We start from the raw sequence: 7,667 nt of genomic DNA on the forward strand, positions 1-7,667 counted from the left end.
CTTTAGAACAACAAACAGAATCACAGAATCACAGAATATTCTCAGTTGGAAGGGACCCACATGTGTCATGGAGTCCAACTCTTAATGAATGGCCCATAAAACACGTCATTGCTACAGTACAACCTAGGATTGCTGGCAATACAAAGGATCAATGTTACTCCCTTCCCCCAGTGTCTTCTCATGGTTGAAAGCTCTGAAAGACTCACCTCACCTCAGGTCTGGGTGAAAATCTTCTTGAGTTGGCCCAATGGATGTGCCAGGTGGGAATCACTGTAGGGAGGAATATTTTTGAGGCCTGAGCCACAACTCTGCATTGGTGTAAAACAGGGCACAGATTTCAATTAAAATCTTTAGATACGGTCCAGTTTTAAGAAATTCATATAAAGATGTCTCTATTTCCTCCAGTCTGAAGGATATCCAGTTCAGCTCATGCAGCACTTGGGAAAACAGAAGCACTGAGGTTTTGGAGAATTCTTTATTTGCAGCAGGTGTTACCTGCACCCAGTACAGAAACTGCTCTTAGGATGCACAGCTGAGTGTCCCTGGTGGGAAATCAGGTGTAAAGTACAATGTCCCATTCCTGGAAGTGCCCAAGGCCAGGATGGACAGGGCTTGGAGCAACCTGGTCTAGTGGAATGTGTCCCTGCCCATGGCAGGGAGCAGGACTGGATGAGCTGTAAGATCCCTCCCAACCCAAGCCATTCCATAATTCTACAAGTACAAGTGTGTTTAGGAAAACCCTCCTGATTATTTCACATCTTAAAATTTTAAGTTTGGAGCATTACATAGGATCACCTGAAGGGTTTGAACTTCACTAGAGACAGCTACAATTGTGAAGCAACAAACCTGACGCTTGTGAAAGTGTCATGGGTGTGACAAAAGCCAGGAAAACCTGATTTAATGTAGAAGCTCCATGTTCATATGACACTGAATTATTCCTGTTTCATCTGAGGGCACAGTGCCATAATCCAGATTTTTCTGATATTTTAAATTAAAGGCTGAGCACACAGAAGGGCATTCAGAGTCAAGCACAGAGAAGTGCTGAAAAAACAACTGGTCACCAGTAAAGATAAGAACAAATACCTCAAACTTTGATCTGCCAGGTTGGCCAGGAAGAACATTCTGATGCTGAGTAGAAGAAAATAAAATCACTTCTCCATGCAGCTTGTGAAATAGCAATAAAATCCTGTATTTATAGAGCATTGAAGGAAAAACAAAGCCAAGTGCCACCTGCTAGATTTTAATTTCTGTTTATCAGATCCCACATGGAAGATAATGTTATTTGTGGCTAGTTCTGCCTCCCTCATGAAACCAGAGATTTTTTTGGCCCTCAGTGGCCAGTAGGAGATTTCTGGTTTCTTTTAGATGTCACAATAGAATCAGCTCTGTGCAGCTCGACGGTGTCATCTCTCCAGAAGGGCTCAGAATGGGTTTGTTGACTTCCTTCAGCAGGTGCATCCCTGAATCAACTCCTGCTGCTCCACAGAATGCCCTTAATTTGGTATAAAGAGTGAGATGTTGCTATCACTTAAATCTGAAGACTGTCAGCACTGCAATAATCAGACGTTTATCTTACGCTGCCGTTTGGAGGGAATTCCAAATACAAAGAAACTCAGCAGGCAGTCCATGGACTCGCCCCGGCCCCTTCCTGAAAAAAAAGAAAGAACCTTATGGGAGGAAGAGAAAGAGACACATAATTCATCTGGGAGATACCAGAGGTTTTTCCTGTTGAGTGGCTCCGGTTTTGCCCGGGAGCAGCTCCGGGGTCCCGTCACCCGTCGGTCACTTTTTACTGTAGAAGGAACCCCCAGACAATCAGTTCCTTCCCTTGTGACAGTAACCCAGGGAACAAATCTATGATGACACTGGTACATGCATTCGTGAACTTCGTGGCCTTGTAGGTCACTGGACAAATCTCTCTAAACTGAACTGTTGACAGTTCTTTGCAGGGTTCCCCACAGGAAACCCAAGGTTAATTGACCATTCTTTCAAACCATGAAATGCTTTTGAAAATGTTAGTTTTAAGTCTCGGAGCCTAAAAGCTGATGAAACAGCGTGTCCGTACTGGGGTGTCTTCTAATTACTGAAATGAAGAGTTATGGGCACGGGAGGTGCAGAAATGGTTTAATTAGACTTGTGTGTTGTGGAAGCATGAAACAATATTCACCACATTGTGATATTGTTCAGAGCAGAGATGCTGAGGGAGCAGGAACCTGCCAGAGAAGCTGTTCATAAAAGAACTGACGACTTCTTGATTATGTTAATTTGATGATGGCCTTATTAAGAGAAGGATCTTAGAGCCTTAGAAAAATAAGCACATTCTTCTCTTTGCTCATGTGGTCGGTCCCACTGACTCCAAAGGAATGAGCAGTGCTGGCTCCTGCAGGATCCTTCCACCTGGGAAGTTGTAGTTATGCAAGTCCTTAGAACCAGGAATCACCTAACATGTGAATGACTGGCAGGAAAGTGAATTTGCTTTATGAGGGATGATACATGTGTATAACTTGTCATATATTCAACCAAGATTCGCAGAAGCCAGGAAGAAAATGGAAATCAATCCTATTGTCGTGGATTCTGAAAGGTCTTTATCACACTGAATTTGGACTTTACACTTTCAAGTATTACCCTGACACCCTATGAGTGTTATTGTTTATATGAGATAAAATATGTCTGTGTATACACTGAAAAAATGGCAGAAATAGAAGCAAAGAAAAAAATTGTGTGGCTTTTTAAAGGCTTTTCTCCAGCAACCTTGAGGAATGTTTTATTTTAGTGTCTCTAGTCCTGGTTAATAAGCCCGATGTGATCAAGGAGATTTGAGTTCTGCAAATAATAATTAGAATACTAAGAATAAGAATTTCCCAAAATACTTCTGTAATTAGTCAACATTCATTGCTTCTGCAACAAAAAAGTTGTATATTCACCCAAAGCTGAAAACAATTAGCTCTAAAATCTCCTTTTTTTTCTTCTTTCCTCACTTTTTATCTGTGAACAGGAGAATTTTCATGTGAGCACAAGTGTTGATAAAAGCATTCACTGCCATTATCTGCATGATGCAATCCATGGGAATCTGCTGGCAAAATGAGGAATATTAATTGAGGAAAAACTCATTACTATGGTGAAGAAATAGGTGAGATCTACACCTATACAGAGGATTCTCTCTGTAGAGTTCTTCAGCTCTAAATAAACCATGGACTACAAAAGAGCAATAAAGAGATAAAAAGTGAAAATTTTCTATGCTCTGTGGCTCAAGTTGCCTCTTTCAATGACAAGCTAGATTATAAAATATATCCATCAGCCAATAGCATATTGATTTCCCTCCATATTTGAAAAAAAAATTATCATTTCCAAAGAATTTATTTATTTCACCCCCAAAATGCAAAATAAAAGCATTAATACTGTGCTAATATAGTACAAGGATTTGTTCTCATTTCATTGTCGAAATTTAGGACATTGAAAATAATAATGAAATTAATAATTGGGCCATTAAAAATTCAGGGGGACAATAAGTTTTTATTCCAACCTTTTACCCCTTCCTGTCTTAAGGGAATATTTTCTCCTGCACATGCTGCTCCTAATTGTCACACACAGCACAATACCTACAGACAACAGGATGGTTCAAGGAAGGAATTTTGGCTTCAATCCCAATTTTTTTCTGATTTCTACAATCTTGTACTAACCTCTATATTTCTAAAAGTAACTATTTTGCTGGAGGCTATGTAAAAATACACTAGAACTACATTTCTCAGAGATCACTTTCTCATTAATTACATTTTGAGGGTTGAAATCTCCTGACAGCCTGTGACAAAAACAATTCTGTTGAAGTGGTGGAAAACACACCAGCCAACCAGAATTCTCCTGTCACAACACTTCCTTCATATTATTGCATATAATAACTGCAGTGCACAATTATATCATCCATAAACTGTACATTGCCCCAAAATAGACAAATATCAAGGCAAAATATTCTCGTAGTTCACCCACAAAGATAAAACTGTGCTAATCTTAGGTTTAAGTGGCTAAATTATAAATATATTGTCAGGTTCTGTGTGCTTTGGTGGGTTGGTCTGGGGGCTCTGCCAGCTCTTAAAGCACACACAGTTCTGGCTCTGCAAGATTTCTGTTACAGGGGCAATTAGGAGCCACAGGTCAAGTTTTCCAGGCATTTGGCAAATCACAGAAGGGTTTGGGTGGGAAGGGACCTAAAGCTTATCCAGTGCCAGCCCCTGCCATGGGCAGGGACACCTTCCACTATCCCAGGTTGCTCCAAGCCCATTCCAATCTGGCTTTGGACATTCCAGAGACTGGGCACTGTACTCACACACCTGAATTCCCACAAGGAACACGCAGCACGATGGATTTTGTTCCTAAGTGTGAACAATTTCACCTTAAAATCAGTGAGGAGGTCAGATAGCAGTTTTAACTTCAACAACATTATCTTCGTGAGGATGAAGATTCATTTCTTCCAGGCCAGACTTTCAGCAGTTCCCAGCAAGCAGGACAACTGTGTCCCTGTGGAATACAGAACAGCAGGCACTGTTTTAGGAACAGGGCAGTGAGAGAAGCTGCCAGACTGCAAAAGGAATCACCATTTGTGGGTGTTTGCTGCCTAAAGAAGCAATAAAACAAAACAACAACAAGAAAAAATAAGAAAAGTCGTAACTGCCTTAGGAAGTGAAAAAAAAAAAGGGATTTTAAAGGGAGTAAAAACAGGTTCCCCCTTTGTTTGTGCCACGTTTTCAACAGTTTAAAATGAAGTTTCCCTGCCCAAAGCAGGCACTGGGACCTCCGGTGTGTTTTCCTCACCTTCTCCGTGGGGAAGGGCTTTTTGTCCGTTACATCCATGCATGTAATCAGTGCCTGTGCCTTTTGTCCCTCTCAGAGCCACCATCTGTGTGCTCCCGAGTGGCCAGACAGGGCTGAGCCCCCGGCCCGGTGGGATTAATCTGCAATTTCACACCAAATGATTTTTAAGTATAATTTGTTACGATACAGTATCCTGGAATAAAACAAACGGTCGGGGCTTTTCCAAGGGGATAAAAGGGGGAAGCTTGTAAAGTTTCCTGGGTTTCAAATGGCTTGGCCAGAATCCACTTGCACATTGGTTTCATTCCGATATGAATGCCCTGGGAAAAGAGCCCATGGGGAACTGAAATAGCTGCTTTTTATTTCTGAGGCAGAGAAAACAACCCCAGATTTGGGCACTGGAAGGGGGGTGAAGCACAACATGATTCCCATCTTCATCAGGGACTGAGAATCTGCGGGATGAAGTTGCAGTTTTAAGTGTAAATAGAATATTTTGTAAGGAGGGGACTGAAGGGCTGAATTGTAAAGGCACTGGGTAAATAAAGGAGGAGCTAAAGAATCCTCTCTTTCACATCAAACAAAGCTGGCTTGAAGTGTGCAAGGAAATTCTTCCTTTTTACAGAGCACTAAATGCTTTAAAATCACCACATTTCACCAAACAGAGGGTACTGATCTGAGTTCACATCATTATTTTCTCCACATATTTTAGGTCCTCAGGCAAAGAAGGATGAAAAGTATAATCAGATAAAAAGCCAAGTGAGGAGTAGGAAGATCGAAGTGAGGACACGCCAATGTCCCTTCACAGAAAAAGATGATGAGTGTACATGAAGCTGCTTTTCAGCCATTCTGGGTTCACCACAGACACCAGTCCCAGTCCAAACTGGTCAGAGGTGGGGGAAATATTTTGATTTTTCAGCCTGGCTACATAGAGGTTACCAAAGTCTTCACAGAGTTCTCATAAATCTCTGCTTTTGAGGGTTCCTCAACTCTCCCTTGCTTGTTTTTTTTTCACTTGTCTCCTAAAGCAAACTGGAGAGCTTGGAAAATAAACCAAACTTGTTTTATGATGACCTCAGCTGGCAGCAAAATGAATTCAATTGCTACAGTTTAAATGAAAGTCTATAGAAATTCACAATATTTTTGTAGAAATTCACACACAAGAAAATGATTGTTTTTACAAAGCAAATCCCTATTTTACCTGTGTGGTTTTATTGTGTTACTTATTTGCTACAAAGCAGTTACTCCAAAGAAAGGAAGAAACTAATTGCTGAACATTATGTTATTTTATGGCTACATGTGATTTTACACATCACCAAATAAATTTAACAGAAATTGGATGAATAGAAGTACCTAAAACACATTTCTCTGCTAATATTCACTGTAAAAATTACTTCAGTTGTGGCAGGTGAACTTGCCCTATTCCTCAGCTTAAATAAGACTATAAATAAAAACAGCATTTGTCCATATCTTGGGTTCTCTCATTTTAAAATTCACATAAAGGAACCCAGTTACTGTATATCAGAAGATGAAACACACTGATATTCCTTTTCTGCACAGCATAATGTCTCCAGAGTAACAGTAACTGCTGAGAAAACACTTAAAACAAGGAAAAATCAGCTACAGCCAATCTCTGGAAATCCAGTCATCAGTTTGCAGTTTACCTGAATTCAAACTCTGAGCTGATGTGACACAGAGCAGTTGGCTCTGAGCACCCTGGGCTGGTGGAAGGTGTCCCTGCCCGTGGCAGGTGGGATGAAAGGAGCTTTAAGGTCCTTCCCACCCAAACCATTCTATGAATTTCTCAGAGCAATGTCCTGTCCCGTTCCGAGTGCCTCCAAGGGCAGGGACTCACCACCCTGCTGTGCCCCATTGCAGTGTTGGACCTCATTGTGAAAACCTTCTTTGCAACAATTAACTGGAATTTTCCTTGTTGCAACTTGCCATGTGCTCTTCCAAGTGTTTGGAGAACTAAGCCCTTAATCCCTCCCCATTCCAGTTTAAGCTCCCTCAGCAAGCAAACCAGGCAGGAGCCACCCTTTCTCCTCACCTGGTCTGATGTGGCCCTTCCAAGCAGGAGGTATGCAAATCACCTGGAGAAATGAATCCTGCATGGAATGTTCTGCTACAGGAAACCAGTCAGGCGAAAAGCTCCACACAATGGCCTGAACAGGCTCCAAGGAAGGCTGAAAGAAATGGTGTGCTTTGTCCTCACCCTTCCTGCAAATATCCAGCTCCAGGAATGCATTTTTTAAAATGGGTTTTAAGATATAAGGTAAGGATATAATGACTGTAAGATGACATTTTAATAACTCTGCAATTAAGGGAACACTTGCAACTGTGCAAACTCTGTGCCTTAGGCTCTGGCAGTACTGAGACTTTTCCTCTTATTTTGGTTCTCCAGATGTGCCTGGTACAGGCCTTGATGTATAGAAATATTGATTAATCTGCACTTCTATCAACAGCAATTAACAGAGAGAGATTTGATGCTCATCAAAGTGAACAGATTCTCATCAAGAGCAGAAGAAGAAAGATCTCTGTCTTCATGTTTCCTCCCCTCCATACTCTGTGGTAAACTGTGAAGCACAAGGAAATATATTTATCATGAATCTTCTGGGGTTTCCTCGTGCAAGGATATTGGAAGTATTTCCACATTTAAGCTTTGCTATGCAGAGCCCAAATGACCTGGTGTCATCACTGACCTCAAACTGCTTCTACATAAAAGCCATTTTCATAACAGGGGAGGCTGGTCCCTGTTTTGATGCCCAACAACCCTTTCTGTGAAGAAATTCCTCCTGATGTCCAACCCAAACCTCTCCTGGTCAGGGAGTTGCAGAGAGCCAGAAGGTCCCCCCTGAGCCTCC

The 7,667-nt window shown here is 41.5% G+C and overlaps 1 long non-coding RNA gene across 1 annotated transcript; it reads right to left on the reverse strand.

Annotated features, from left to right (window-relative positions):
- Positions 1-1,213: 1,213 nt before the first annotated feature.
- Positions 1,214-7,462, reverse strand: LOC108640329. The gene is made up of 3 exons (XR_001921094.3): positions 6,854-7,462; positions 1,577-1,648; positions 1,214-1,492 (listed from the first exon to the last, which is right to left on the reverse strand). It is a non-coding gene; the product is annotated as an uncharacterized LOC108640329 (long non-coding RNA).
- Positions 7,463-7,667: the final 205 nt, after the last annotated feature.

This window comes from Manacus vitellinus, unplaced genomic scaffold, assembly GCF_001715985.3.
Source record: "Manacus vitellinus isolate BGI_N305 unplaced genomic scaffold, ASM171598v3 scaffold_31_pilon, whole genome shotgun sequence".
Taxonomy (NCBI): domain Eukaryota; kingdom Metazoa; phylum Chordata; class Aves; order Passeriformes; family Pipridae; genus Manacus; species Manacus vitellinus.